This window comes from Diorhabda carinulata, chromosome 4 (assembly GCF_026250575.1).
Source record: "Diorhabda carinulata isolate Delta chromosome 4, icDioCari1.1, whole genome shotgun sequence".
Lineage (NCBI taxonomy): Eukaryota > Metazoa > Arthropoda > Insecta > Coleoptera > Chrysomelidae > Diorhabda > Diorhabda carinulata.
The window spans coordinates 29,587,214-29,603,319 of NC_079463.1; the positions used below are offsets into that span (position 1 = coordinate 29,587,214).

The following is a 16,106-nucleotide window of genomic DNA, read 5'->3' on the forward strand; positions in this document are numbered from 1 at the left end:
GATCTTACTGGCCGGTTCAAACGAAGGCAACAAGAAATGTTAACAGGTGCGAAAGACAAAATCAGACATTGGAAAGAATATCTTGGAAAACTATTTGAAGACCAAAGAAACTTTGAAATAGAGGTAGCAATAGAAGAATTAGAAATCCTACGACAAGAAGCCCAAGCAGCAATGCTGCAACTGAAAGATGGCAAGGCAGTAAGCTCTGATAACGTACAAGTAGAATTCTTCATTCCCTGATACATGATTCTGGAAGAATACCATCAGAATAGTTGATCGAGTTCAATGCACTTCCTAAGAAACCAGACGCCAAGAATATCCTACGATGAGTCTTATAGGTCATCTTTTGAAACTCTTCCTCAAATTAATCCAAAAGAAGATTTACAAATTATGTGAAAACCTGATGTCTTTCCACTAATACGGATTTCTACATTCTGTTGGTACAAGGAAAGTATTTTTCTCAGGACAGGCTGCCAACATCCATCAGGGATAGGCACCATAAGAAAAAGAAGTAAGATGCACCTATCAAACGATTGATACTACCTTTAGTGTTTGTTTCACAGCAATAAATCCAATTATACATGATCATTTTCATATAAAAAGACTTGTTATTGGGTGCCACATACGCTTTACGATAAAAATGTTGAAAAATAGTGGACATTCTTTTCATTAGAAAATAGTAACAGTACAATACAAACCATTTAATCATATTCCTCGTCATAAGAGCCGTGATCAGATTCAAGAAGATTCACCAGCATCAATAATAGAAAAAAGCAGAAAAGTTGTGTGCGCAGTTTTACTTCGTGATTAAGGATTAGTGAAGGCAAAAAATCAATTTTAAGATCAAAGGTTACAGTAAACTATTGCTCTGCAAAATGTTCACCTACAAGTCTTGAATTGTAAATTTTTCATTCACATTAATCTCTTGATTTGATCTGAGGAAATATTCGCGTGGTTGCGCTATTTTCCTAAGAAGTTCTATGCCAAATACATTCGTGTTTTATGATGATTTCAACTAAACAAAATTTACTCAATTTACTACACTTTCAAATTGGATAGTAAGCTAACGTTTCTCAGCTTGCGGGGCGCTCCTTTTTTGTATTTTGTAGGGTGTCATAAATCTCCGTGGGGGTACCATTGTATAAAAAGCAACAAGCCTGTTAAAATTAGATATTCTTGGAATCATACTGGTTTTAATAAGGGTGACGTTGATAAAAAACTGATGTTGACGTACTCATGCATAAGCCTTTCTATTTTATTCTATTTTCTATATTTTTCTATTTTTCTCTTCATTCATAATCATGTTACTTCACTGTATATTTGGTATATTTATTGACTAACTAGTGACTAGAAATAATGACTTTACAGTCTGATAACGTTTTTAGACCTAAATTGGTGATAATAAAAAATTTGAATAAATTTGCAGAATGCTCTCTACGATGGAATCGATAATATTATCCAGCCCCATTTCTACCTTTGTCAACCCAAATCTTCTCAGGTCCCAAACGACAACCCTACTTATTGGTCTCAACAATTTTGCAGGGAAACATTTACTTTATACGACATTGGAATTTCATTTACCACAGTTATGCTTGTTAAGCGTGTAAGCTCAGCAAAATAAAATCTCATTTTGCCTTATTATTTGTATTTAAGGAAACCATTTTTAGTAAAGAAAATGTTTGTAGCGATATGATGAAGGTTTCTTGAGTAAATAATAATGATATTTTTCAATTTGTTGTTTATTTTTCAAGTTTCACTGCAATCCACATTTTTAATGAGTCATAAAGGATGAAAACAAGCAGTCTTAGATGAAACTACCAATAAGATCGTAATCATTATAGGCCTTGCATAAATTTACAGGGGCTTTAGACGAATGTAATATCATTCTAATGGGCAGTGATTGCATAGCATCTGTGATTGTAATTAATAAGGATTTGTAAGGAGCACACATTGCAGACAAATAACAGTAGATGGGACACTTCAAGCCCACAATACGGAATAATGAAACCACATGGAACACTTATGGCTCCAAGATAAATCACGTCAGATGAGGCTTGTGCTGAGGACGTCTCAAAATAATCAGATTTTTGACCTCTTCTTTCATATTCCAAATCAAATCATTTGCTATTGCAAAACAACTGAACTTGTATGCTGAAGCTAAGCTAAGATTATTTTTTCTTTATTCTACCCAGCCATCGCCTGGATTCTTTTTTCAGTTCATGAGGCTTCAAAATCAAGACATCAAGACAATTATAAATAAAAGTTTAAATTAAGAATTTGTTTACTTTATTATTTTTGGTATTGGCAGCCATGATGCAAAAGCAGCTTTTAATCTTCATGCATATCCAACGCATGAGATTGTGAGATATTTTCTTCTGGACAAGGGAAGATTTTGATTATTTATTTCTGTCATTATCCTATTTTGGTTACGTATACTAACTTTATTGCTCTATGTTGCAGCTTGAGCCCTCTGTTCATATTTTTTCAATTTTTATAAATATTTATGTGGTTTAGATATAATTTTAAATTCTTAAATCATCACTTTTTCTTATCCAACTTTCTAAAATAGTCAATCTTGCCGGTAAAATGTCAAATATTCTTATCCCCTTTATAGTAGTTTTTCTGGTCAGTAACCGATATTGCCAATTATTTATTCTTCCTCAAAATTGTCAATTGATAGTTTAGAGCATGAATATTAATTTATATTTCCATTCTATGACTTAAAGGGAGTAGCAGGTTATTTTTTCTATGTGAACTCATTATAAAAATTACATATATATTTCGCGAACGTGTTTTAACGAGGAAACATGCTTCAAAATTCGTAGCCACAATACTTTTATCTCTATTAATTTGTGATAACTGAATCTGAATCTCCACGTTATAGAAAACAGAGCCTGAGAAACAATTTCTTATTGTCACTAATCCTCTTAACCTAGTAAATCAAGGATTTGATACCGCAATTTTCATAATTAATAATGATAAGAATCAATAAAACTGAAACTGTGGTAATATATATATTTTCCAAGATTTGCTGTTGTCAGGTTAATAAAAAAAACCTTTTAATAAGAAATGTGGATATGCGGAAACCGTGCAACTTATTTTCCGGTTTTCCTACTCGTAAAATACAATGTCCTTTTCAGAGAAATTGACCTTAAAATAACTGAAAGCTTTGGAGAGATAATAAAATTATATTGAACCTTTTTCGAATGTGTGCCATTTGGATAGAAAGGAAACGAGTTCGATTCAGTGTCGTACCACGACATATCGTTCACATAACAATGTTTCCATTATATTTCCTTACGTTTTTTTTTTGTGATCGTACCAAATATGATCTTCAATGAGATTAAATACTTTCTCTTCTCATACAGTGTAGTCCATAGTTATGAAATTTATTGGTAACTTACGTTTTAAGGAAAGGACAAACAAATATTGCATATAATTATATTACGAGTGGTATACCACGTTTTGAAATTGGAAATAATTATATGGGATTAAATACTGCGATTCATATAGGTACATCTGGAACTTTTCGTAATGCAGATGGAACTGGCTTTGATTGTTTTTTGCTTAGGGTGTTTTGCCAAACACTCGATGGAAACATCTTCATGACTCTGTTTTTTTTTTCCATTGTGAGCAAACACAGCTTTCTATTTCAAATAATATGCGATGTACGGCACTTTTTGAAATGCCTACTATGTCTGCTAGCTCGCGCACTTTCAGTCGACGATCGTCCAGTTCCGCTTAGTGAATTTTCTTCAACATTTCTGGAGTCGTCACCTCATTTGGTCTACCTCTGCGATGCTGGTCTTCGCAGGTCGTACGGCCTCGTTTAAGCACTGCTATCCAATATTTTACTGTTGATAACGAAGAAGCTGTCTCACCCAGAGTAGAATCTAATTCAGCTTTTATATTGGTTTGGCTGAAGCCTTTCAAATAAAAGTAGTGTATCACATAACGATGACCAATTTTTTCAATTTACTGAAAACGTTTATTCCTGATGGCTGCCAAACAATTACTAAACAACGTGGTATTTTTCAAGCAGCTATCGTCATCTCTAGGTCAGTCACGGTACTTCTAGGACCATCCTCGTAAGCAGTTATATAACTCAAAGAGAAATGGTGGAGTCATATTAAAAAGATGATAATAAATATGAAAAAGGGTTAGGTTAGGTTAGATAGAGGAAGGAGGTAAAAAATAAAAGAGGGGCAAAGAAAATGCAGACATTTTAGACGATGCTAGAAAGGTAGAACCAAATTGAAAAAGAATTACAGAATCACAGCCTGCGGAATCATGGGTCTTGAAGACCTGGAATATTGTTAATATGTATATATTTAATTTACTAACTTAAAATGCTTCGTCCGCTTAAAACTTCTTTCTAGGCTGCTGCTATAAAAAAGGCTGGATTGCTTTAATTGCTTCGATGTTTATATGTGTAGAGAGGCGTTATTCTTGTCCAATGACAAATTTAATGGAATCCTGCCTTACAGTGTCTATCTCCAGCCAATAATTTTTTTCATAACAGTTACCAAAGTTTTCTCGTTTCTTCATGAAGTGAGCTTTACAATTTAACTTTGCATCTAGTGTTAGCCTCAGTTATTTTGATGTATTAATATATGGTATCTGTTCGTGTTTTGTTTTAATTGGTTTATATTGCTCCTTTTTTATTTTTGATATTGAAATGTAATTAAGTTGATTGCCGTTTCTTACTTGCTCCTATCTAGGGCCTAGATAGCTGTATCTTCAACTGGAAACAAAGAAATAGTTCCAGCACGTTTCCTTGTGGTACACCCACGTTGATTTCCTACCAGTCTGAGTGAAAATCTTCTTAATTCGGAAGATTCGTTTAGCTATAGACGACTCTGATAGTTTTGCATATTGTTTCGGTAATAGTTTGTTTAATTTTCCTTCGAGATCTTTGTGTCAAATGTCTGAGACATGTTTAAGGGGATAAAAAAACTGAATCTTTGCTATCTAGTATTATTTTGAAATAGTTTCACATCTTTACTGCCTCTTATACATTTTATCAATCATTTTTCTATATTTTATTCACACATTAATTAAAAACCGCAGTTTCCACATGAAATTTCTTGTTCTGATTGACTAACAATGGAACTCATTATTATTCTTTATATGTTCTGCAGAGAAAATGAACCTCCTTTCTTTTTTCCTTTGAAAAAAAAAATACAAAACTTCGCGAACTTTCAAAATAAAAGATTTATTTGTTCATTTATCCAGATTCTTTTCGTCTGTCGACTAAAAAATTTCATTTTAGAACGTGAAAAATGTCATCTTTTAGACCATAAACCCAGTTGCCGAAAGGAAAACGTACTTTTCAAATTCCACTGAAATGGAAATAACAAAAAAGACAATTCTCTTTGTTACAATGCATAGCTTTGGTGCTATAGCGGATAACCAAAATGAAACATACATAGAAACTATATGTTATTCAAAATACCTGATACAGCAATTATACATTTTTCTAGATAAATTTTTCTTCCGATTTCTTATTATACAATACGCGGCTGAGTTTATATTCCTTCTCTCCTTATTCATAACATCTGTCATTCAGTTCTGTTTATAGAACTTAATTTTGTCAAATAATCTTAATGCTATCTGTTAATTCCACAATCTATTAGATCAGATTTGATGAGCTACGACGTAAAGGCAGTTACTTGATCTCAACCTATAACGACTTTGCAAAGGGGGATGTGGATATGTAGCTTACCTCTTCTAGTTTTGAGAAACTCGAACGTAAGTACCGGTGGCCATTATCTATAATCTTCTTTTGGTTCCTCGAAAATAGGTCAAGAGTTGTCGAGAGTTTCTATGTCTTCAGGTGGTAATTCCCACCAGCATACCAGTAACTCTCCTCATCTCGTCTCTGCATAATATAAGGACCTTTTGGGTTCAATTGGGAGAATAAGAAAAAGATCTCTTCGATAGTTTCAGTTTTTTTGGAGTATTTTCGCTCTTTGCGATCCATTGTTTTGATTGTTTCTTCGTTTCAGATGTATAGTGGCGGATCTAAGATTCATCTGCAGTTATCAATAAATGCATTCGATTTCTGGTATCATCACATCCAAACATACAGAATACAGAAGGGGCCTTCTTGGACCTGGGGCCCGGGGCTATAGCCTCTCCAAGCCCCTAGCTTCAACCGGCCCTGGTTTGAACCTCTAAAACATTTGATTTAAACGTATCAACTGCTTCTTCGGTTGTAGAAACACGTTGACCTCGCATTTTATTTTTGATCGGCGGAAATAGAAGGAAATCATTGCATGCCAAACAAGGACTGTTTGGCGGAAGACTCTTCAATTCGATGTTTTTACTGTTCAAAAATGTTATTGTTTGAACTGATGTTCAAGAGCACGCATTGTCTTTGTGAAGAATGATTCATCTCCTGCGATTTGTTTTCTTGATTTTTTCGAAAACTTCTGGCAACAGAATTGACCGTTCTACGTTGGTCTGATGGAACGGTGACGACATGTACAGTTATTACCAAATATCAGGCAATCATCTTCCTGGAAGTGCTTCGTGCGAACTACTTTTGTTGGTTTTGACTTGACATATGGGGTTCATATGATTCGTCGCTCGTCACATGTTGTAAACGAAGTACCACGGGCATTTTTGGGCGATTACCAAGTTATGCGATATCCAACGCGAAGAAATCTTTTTGATAGCTAAATATTCATGCAATATCGAATGTAAGCAAGTAAAACTAATGCCCAAGTATGCTTCAATCTCACGGTATGTCACATGACGATCTTGAAACACCAGGTTACTCACAGAATAGATTCTGATACAACTAACCGCTTTGGGACAATTTGGGACATTCTGTAGAGAAATGCAGCCACGATTGAAATCGTAAAATAAGCGAAACACGATGGCCCAAGATGATTCATCACTAAATGTCGAAACAAGTTGATCTGCACAATGTTGTTAGATCGATAGTGATAGATAATCATAGCACCAACATTTTCGTGATTAAATTTCATTTTTTGTCGAAGATTAATGTTTCAGTATCTCTAAACAACTCAAATAGCACTCATGGCAATGTCAGATATTCACATCAATGTTGCCATATCTCAAAAATTGAGTGGTAACCCTCGTAAGTGGATTCATTACTTTTTCAGGCTTGCAAGATATTTTCAGAAAACCGATTAAGTATACATGATTTGCATTACCAGATAACTCGACATTCAATCGTTGAATTCTTGTCATCGTGGTTAATTTCGCTTGATTAAATGAGAAAATTTCATTTGAATATAGTCATTCTATTTGCGACAAATTATTTTTGATGTCAGCTTATCAATTTCCTACCTTAAAGCAGATGAAACAAAGTTGGATGAATAATATTTTGTATTCCATTATCTGAAATTTTCCTTCTATTTCCTTATTTCACTAATAAATCTTGTAATGAATTTGAATAGAATATATATATTATTCGAATGCTTTTAGTCAGTTCATCCAAAGTACAGTTGGACAACTATTTTAATTTTTAACTACTCCGTAAATTCACATACAAAATTTTCGTATATTTTTCCATTAAACTTCGTTCACATTCAAACGACTTCCGGAATAGTTTTCATGCAATTTCCTAGAAGTAGAACACAGGAAAATGGAACGCGTTCTAGATAATGAGACTTTGAAAAAGGCTGTCAATCAAGAGCTTTTTCGCTCAAGATAGTGCTTAGTCAGGGGTGGCACGACTGATTTGAAAAGCCCGAGCTATCTCTGGTCATTGGTTGATTTTTCTTCTAAGGAAAGGAATTCTTATATATAATCAAGTTTTAAAGCAAAACTAAATTGAATTCAATTTTATATTATCGCTAATATTAGAAAATGCAAATTTTTTAATGAAAAACTGAATAAGTAAGTAATTTATAACTTGTACTATCTAAACTTTGAAATAAGATTAAATCTATATCGATTAATAATTTATATTAATATTCAACACCAAACATGTTTCCAATATTCAAATATTTGTTTTCTTCTCATCTTTCATGATTATTTTGAACTCATCTTGCGGGGTAAAGAAATTCTTGGTTACTAGATATTTTCAGGCTGAATGATGAAAAGAAGCTTCCGTCGAATTTTTAATTCATTCCAAAAGCTTATCGATACTGCTTGGTACAAAATATAACACTAACATATAATTCATGCTAAAATTATTCGATGTTATATCTTAGGTTGACTTTGAGTGCCTCTAGAGTTAATGACTTCTGTGTATATTCTTGAGACTCGAAAAAATCCTACAAAAAAAGTATAGCACATCCAATTCAGACCAAAAGAAGGAGTTGATAACTCAATGACGTTTTGAAAAAAATAGAGTAATACCGAGATCATTGCCAAAAACAGTGACTTTGTCCTAATAAAATTAACGCTTTTGAAAGTGGATTTGTATTGTCCCTATTTCGACAATTTTTTTGTTAGTTTGAATGAAAATAAGTACATTAAACATCAGTTCCTATAGTCGTTTACCTACCTAACTACGTCAATTGAATATTGAATTTATACAAGCCCAAATCATGACCCAAGATTCTGGTCTGAAGAAATCGACTGTCTGATACATAAGCGATAATTTTGTAAATTTTGACTTTCGTTGATGGTTTACTAACCAATAAACTCAAATTTATGTAAAACGCACTGTTTTCTTAGTAGATCGACCGTGTAATGGATCAATCAATCGAATAAATAATTTTATCTTTTGGGCAATTTGTGGAATGCTACATCTGTTATAGATTTCTTTGCTTCCATTTGGTTTTCCTTGCATTCTACTTTATGATATGTGATTCTCAATTGAATGTTTACCAGGACATTTGGGAACGTCAAGAAGGAATGAACACCAAATGTGGCTTATTATAGGAATTTTATTGTCACTAATAACACTCAAAATTCATCTTACTTAAACTATGTTAATTCTTAAAATACTAATCGTAGATACTGTATAAATGACTATTTACAGGCAAGGGCGCCGAAATACAATGGCCATAAAATGATTGTTGATATGATTATATCGTATGTTTATTTGTATATAATTCTAAACGGAATTTTTTGAATGTATCTTTTGGTACTATTTATGGTAACATTCTTTAGTCATGTACTGATTCAAGATTCATTTTATGGACTCCATACCCAGTACATCTTGAAAGCCAGTTTGTGAATATCCTGTGTTCATTATCTGCTCTGCTGTCTCAAAGTTTGAAAAAACGATAATTCATATATCCAATTTGGTTATCGCAGCGTAGTACTTTTTTTGTAATCCCATGAAGCTACTTCAGCAACTCATAAGATCTTGCCAGCTTATGTAAAATAAAAACGATGATTAAAGTACTTTTTGCATAATTAGATTCGAGTTTTGAACATTAAATTTTTGTTTTATCTCTTCTTTTTCGACAGATATTAGAATCAACATAGATTTAATAGAAAAAATATGGTGATATTTCTGTTGGACTATAAAATCATTTCTCGCAGCCGTTGCTACTTTAAGAGTATTTTATAATATGCTTTATTGGTAATTTTGGAAGAGAATATGTCAAGTTCAGATCTATTTCCTCTATTAAAGATATTATTCCATTCTTCTCCAGGGGGTCATTTGGATGTTCTTAGTTCATGTACAAATTGTTCCAAAAATTATCATTTATCTGGTTTTGCAGACTACAAATATGTATTTGTAGGCTATAATATCGGCTTGTCTATCGTTATAATTACATTTATATATCAATTACGGTTATTCTGGAAATAACTCGCAGCTTCAGAGAGAACATTCGTATCTCAGTCTACTTCTAATCCTTGATATGTTAGGGGTTATACTTCTTTGGTTGCTTTGCTATCCAGCAATACCTTCTATCCCTCTGTATATCATTACTGATTCCGAATGAATATTTAAATTTTGGAAATATAATTCTCAATATTATTGTTCCTAATATAGATCCTCTCACCTAATCTATTTTCAGATCAGAAGTTGGCTCAAGTTGGGGGGAACTATTTAATCAAATATGCACACCCTCTGTATTAATTATAAGCTGCTCATAGCAATATTTCTGCTACACAAAGTTTCATGAGACATCGAACATTTTATGAAATATGCTCTAGAATAACTAGTTTATAAGCTGAACTTTACATTTATAGTCAAAAATGAGCTAAAATGAAGAAAAAGTTTCCAGAAGTGTTAAAATCATCTTTATAAAATAATAATTTTGAACCACAAAATAAATCTAAAGTTTTGGGGAATAAATCATACTCTCTGTAAATGTATTAAGATTAAGTAAACATCCAAAATATTCCCGCTACCCTTATCCGATATTAAAACCCATAAGCATCGAATAAATGTCTTTTGAACTGTTGCTGGGATACCCTTGAACTTTTCCACAAAACATATTAAATATTTATCCAGTTCGAAATATCGAATTGATTAAATATCTCTCTGGTTATATAATCATTTTTCTAATAAAATAACATACTTTATAGTTGTAACTGTTTTTAATTTGTATAATATACAGGAAAATTTTCGATACATATTATCAAAGCACAGATAAAGAAAAATTGGAAAATTATTTTAACTAATATCACGAGGAAAACTTTCATAATAATTATTATGATTATTATTCAAAACTTCTTTAACATTTTTATTCAAAGGTATATCAAATTCAGTCATGATTCATCTCACCCTCATCACCTGTAAATTTGTCCAATATATTAGTGTATATTTTTGAGAGGATGGGGCTTTAAATCGTTATTTCTTTGGTTGTAGCACGGAAATATATTTATCGAAATTATTCTGAAGCAGATAAATCAATATTGAGTTTCATTTTAAAATCTTGATGAACTGTCTAAAACTTCTAACTATCTAATACGAGGGCTGCTACTTAAGTTTTGTATGGCAATACTGATGTGAATATTTCAAATATGACATTGCCATCATAGATTTTATTTTTAATGGCAAACGTGTCAGACCATGTTGTCATACGAGTAGTATTTGAATTGTATACAGATACCTTATTCACTTTGGTCAAAAACTAGAAAGAAATCACGGAAAGTTTCGTGATATGATTTTCTATCAATTTCAACGTGGATTGAACCAACATCGCTGGTACTCGGAATTTAATCGTGGCCGCACTTTGATACAGGATAAATTTCGTGCAAATCGCCCTTAATCAGCTGTTGTGCTAGAAAACATCGATGCTGTGCGTGAACTGAGATTGCAAGATAATCATGTAGCATACTGTAAGATTGAGGCATTAGTTCCACTCGCATATATTCGATATTGCATGAACATTTGGCTGTTAAAATTATCTTTCGCGTTGGATACGGTATAACTCGAGTCAATTGATGCTAACAAATGCTGAAAAACTTCAATCGTGGTGCTTCAAAAGACATCTAGATGAAAGGCGTCTTTCAAGACGAACCAATTCCAACAAAAGTTATTCGCGCACAAAAACACTTCGAAGAAAATAGTCGCCTGTTTTTTCGGAATAACTTGACATATATACCAGCATTATTTTATCAGAAGTGTTCGAAAAGAAAGTCAGGGAAACCTATCACAGAAGATAAAACATTCTACACTACGACAATGCGAGCTCTTAAACATTAGCTCAGACTAAAACGTTTTAGAGCAGTCAAAACATCGAATTGATCAGTTTTCCGCCGACCAGTCCTTGTTTGACATGCAAAGTTTTTTTCTTATTCCGGAAGATCAACAATAAATTAATAGGTCACTACACCAACACTCACGATTACACTGTCTGACACGCGTTTCGATAACCAAGTTATCGTCTTCAGAGACTGAAGGTAAACTCGGTCTCTGAAGACGAAAAATTGATTATCGAAGCGCGCGTCAGACAGTATAAACTGAAACCTAATGACTTGACTTACCTTTATACTAAGTTCTCACTACATATTTAAAGATTGCGAATTATTTTCTACATTTTTTCAATTAATCATTTTTTCTAGCTTTCATTACATTCTACTCGAAATAATAATCCAATTTTTTCCAATCAAAATTGTTTAATGTACTCAAACATTTTCCAAAAACAAAATCAATTTTTTTTCCTCTAAGTTGTTGACATTTCTGCAATAACATTAGATGAACTTTAAATAGAGATTCCGCCTTAAAGGGCAGATATATCGTGTATATTGCGTTTTATTTTACTCCCACTCGAGATGTTGAAACAAAGATAAATATTTGCTAAACTCTCATATACAGTTAGTGTGTTAAGGCCACTTGACATGACGCAATGCAATGTGAGACGCAATATTTCTCGATGAAAAGTATACGTAGATGAAGTTCAGCTTATTGTTTCAACATTATTGATTCAGTGTCATTTTTATTGCGTCCAAGTTTCAATTCTTGGAAGAAATGAGTTTCTGATCTGCTGCCAAGGATTTCTTAGTTATCTTATGTTTTATTTTACTTGAGAGTTTGTCAAATGTTTCTCCATCCATTCTCAAATATAATTTTGTTTATTTTCTCGAATAATTCTATAGCTGAATTTAAGTTTTTCCTTATTCTATATGTCCAGGGATTGACTCACCATCGCCTAGTTGCTCTTTTATACCAATCAGACTCCAAAATATAAAATAAAATTTGAGGTTAGGAAATTTTTTACTTTTCCTTATGGAATTTTGATTAATGGCAACCATGATGCAATGGAAAGAGACTTGCGTAATTTTAAGCAGCGTGCAACATTCGTCTATGCAATATTTTGATCTTCCAAGAAATTGCATGCAATTTCTTGCACGTTGTCTTACCTCATGTCATTTTTCTATTCCCACCTTTTCATCTAATTGCATGTGATGAAAAATAACTTAAAAAAACAATTTGACTAACTAGAAAAATCGAAAATGTTCCATAACACTGTTCCAGAACACGTAATTGTAAAATTTTTAGTAATTGTTTATTGCTTAATGGTATCACAAAGCCATAAAGTGTATGGTGGAACAAAGACGTAATTGTATTTCGACTCTTGGCCGCTAGAGCGTAGTTATGTCGTTGCTGTATAATATTTAGGTCTAATAAGACGTGGTTAACAAAAATTCGATTCTATATATAGGGTGAATGAATTATAAAATCAAAATATCAAAATGAATATTAGCTATGCTGGTTTATCACTGGAGAACTGATTTTCTGAAGAAAGACATACATGTAGTTTACAAAAGTGACATTATATTTAGTCTACCAATTGGGTGTCCTCTTAACTAAATTGAAATTACATTTCATGAATTGATTTATATTTGAATGTTTGTTTTTGAGATAGACAATAGGCACTATATACGTAAACCGATATGCCCATCGGCAGGCAAGCGTGATCTCTCTTGCACAACGTGACGTCACGTTGGAATCAAAATGTAAAGTATAATGTATGCTATAAATCTGATATAGAGCTCAAAATTGATTCCAAACTAATATTTGAAGCAGACATTTAGAAGCATAAATATATGTATTATTTATATGTTTATTGGATTTACCAGTTATATTTCCATGCAATAAGATTGATGTTATATTTAAAATATGATTAACAAAATTACGAATCATTCAATTTAATAATATTGTTTCAGAGATACTATGGGTATATTTCATTTATATCTTTTTAGCGAATCATATATAGATGAATAAGCAATCCTCTTCGAAACGAATGGAACAAACACGCGCTAAAGTAAATGAAACATAAATAGAGGTATCGTATTTAAATATTTCCAACCACATCGAAACCGTTTTCTTTTATAATTCTACAATTCAGCATACCGGTGCATGTGTACCGTGGCTATAGGTCTTGAATAGAAGATTTATAAACAGTTTGAAAATCGATGTTTCCGTAAATATTATCATCACCAGGGCAACACAAAAATAATAGTCGTCAGAAATACAATTATATAGATACTAAGAAACGAAACAACATAGACGAACTTTTGTTATAGCTGGAACCCCAAGTCTTTCGTATCTAAGTAGTACCCTTATTACGTGAAATTCTATATATTTTTTCACAAGTTCACGCTTTTTAAAAAATAACTAGTTAAGCATAAATTAGCAAACATTTACAGATATAAGTCTTTCAATATCAATTGCAGATTATTAAAACCCTTGCCGACAATTTTGTTTGACCTACCATAGGCGTAGATATCTCATTTTATAAATTTGTTATTTTTATAAATACTTTTAAAAATATGTATATTTTTTGTGAGAAAGTATTCATTAAAAAGCATTTAATTACTTACTGAGAAAAAAATCATTATTATACCTCGTTAACTTGCTACAACTAATATTAAATTATAAAACGTAAATAGACGAGTAAAATGTACCTACTTGTCAGAGAGTTTGGCTTAAACAGGGTACCAGACGTGAACTGAACCCTTTTTGTACCCCATTCGTTTTTTTTTCTGGAAAACGAAATTTCAAAGCAAAAACAATAAAGGAAAATAAATTCTTTGCTAATAAAAAAAAGAAAAAATATTTCTATTCCAAGGTATCTTTATAAATAATAATGGCAATCAGAATTTTCTGAACTAGATTCATCATTTGATTGAATTACGAAGGATTGTAAATAGGGTGATACCACATACTCATCTTCTTTGATAGCAAGTTCAATACAGTTTTTCAAAGCTCTTGGTGGTATACTGCTTTGCGAGTTCTACAACCTCTTTACTCAGTTCTGGAGACTGGTTACATTTTCGTAATTCTGATTTTACGTTTGTCAATAGTAACCCTATAAGGTTAAATATGCAATGATAAGAAGGTAGTCTGAGAAGAGTATGACCTTGTTCTTTCTACAACTTGTCAATATAATAAATAATACAGTTTAAGTCTTTAATAACAGTAAGTAGTTCTTTGTTTGTTGTGCCTTTTCTACGATTGTTCACAGGAATAGGAATATTTCTTTCAGACATAAATGATAAAATTTGAGCTTTGTTCCTACTACTATTTGGTATCTTAAGAATTCGCTGCAATCGTTGTTCACAACGATTACTGATTGTGGCGGAATTTTAGGTAGAAGCTGTTCATTAAACCACTTTTCAAATAATTCTGCCGTCATATCTTCATGATAATCGGTTGTGCAGCGTGTACTATTAAAATGCGTTTCCCTTTAGAACATGGCCCATTCAAACAGCAATTTTTGCTATTGTCAACTCAACCAGAATTTACTACATCGCGACTGTTCAACCATGTTTCATCTAGATAAATCGTGTGTCTTTTAGAACTTCGGTAGTCTTTTATCTGTCGTCATCGAACGAGTCTTAACGATTTGGTTGTTGCCATCTGATAATCAAATTTTTTGTGTTTAAATTCACATGCTGCCAAAACTTGACGCAATGTTTCTAAACTGGTATAATTGTATTCTGGATAATCTGCTACCTTTTGCTGTATTACTTCTAATGTTGCGGCCCTGTTCTCCTTATATAAACTTGAAATTGTCCTACGTACAAAATCTTGAGTAGCTTTAACAACTGATTTCAGTTTTTCGGTTTTGTGAATGATCCTCAGTAACTTTTTGTATTCTAAGATTTAAATTACTAAGTTTGCACTAAGATTAAACTACATTAAACTACCCGGTTTCGAAGAATTTCAGATATCACACTGTAAACAACTACTAAAAAATCACACTGTATAGATAATATTACATCCACGATAATGTATTATCCCAATTTTCCTCAATTTTATTTGGAGTGTGATCTGACTTTAATCGAAAGGGAAGTATGAACATAAACATTAGTACCATCAATTTAAAGAAACTATTACGTATGTCATTTAATTGTACTTACAAAGAAGAAGACAATCGATCTTATGTTATTATGTTCGATTATCATTGATAGATTGATTGAGTAACGTAATGGAACACCTCCACCATCTCTACCATAGTTTGACTTTATAGTTTTTCTTTCCAAACAGGAGGAAAATTCACACTCTCACTATCAGTGGCCATACGAAACCAGTGTGTGAGTTTGTATTATACTTGCATGACCCACTAAATCCTTCTTCTTAAAGTTCTTACACTGGAACCGCATTAGAATTCCACAGAATGACAGTTCTTCGCTTGATTTGCGTTTGCTCTGTTCATTCTTTGTTCTGTGATCTCTCTAGCTGTTGCTTCACGTGATTGAGTCATCGAAAA

At 32.5% G+C, this 16,106-nt stretch overlaps 1 protein-coding gene across 3 annotated transcripts in view; it reads left to right on the plus strand.

The window, feature by feature from the left end:
* Positions 1-16,106, plus strand: part of LOC130893358 (hemicentin-2-like) — a 482,155-nt gene that overhangs the window by 224,820 nt on the left and 241,229 nt on the right. The window lies entirely within an intron of this gene.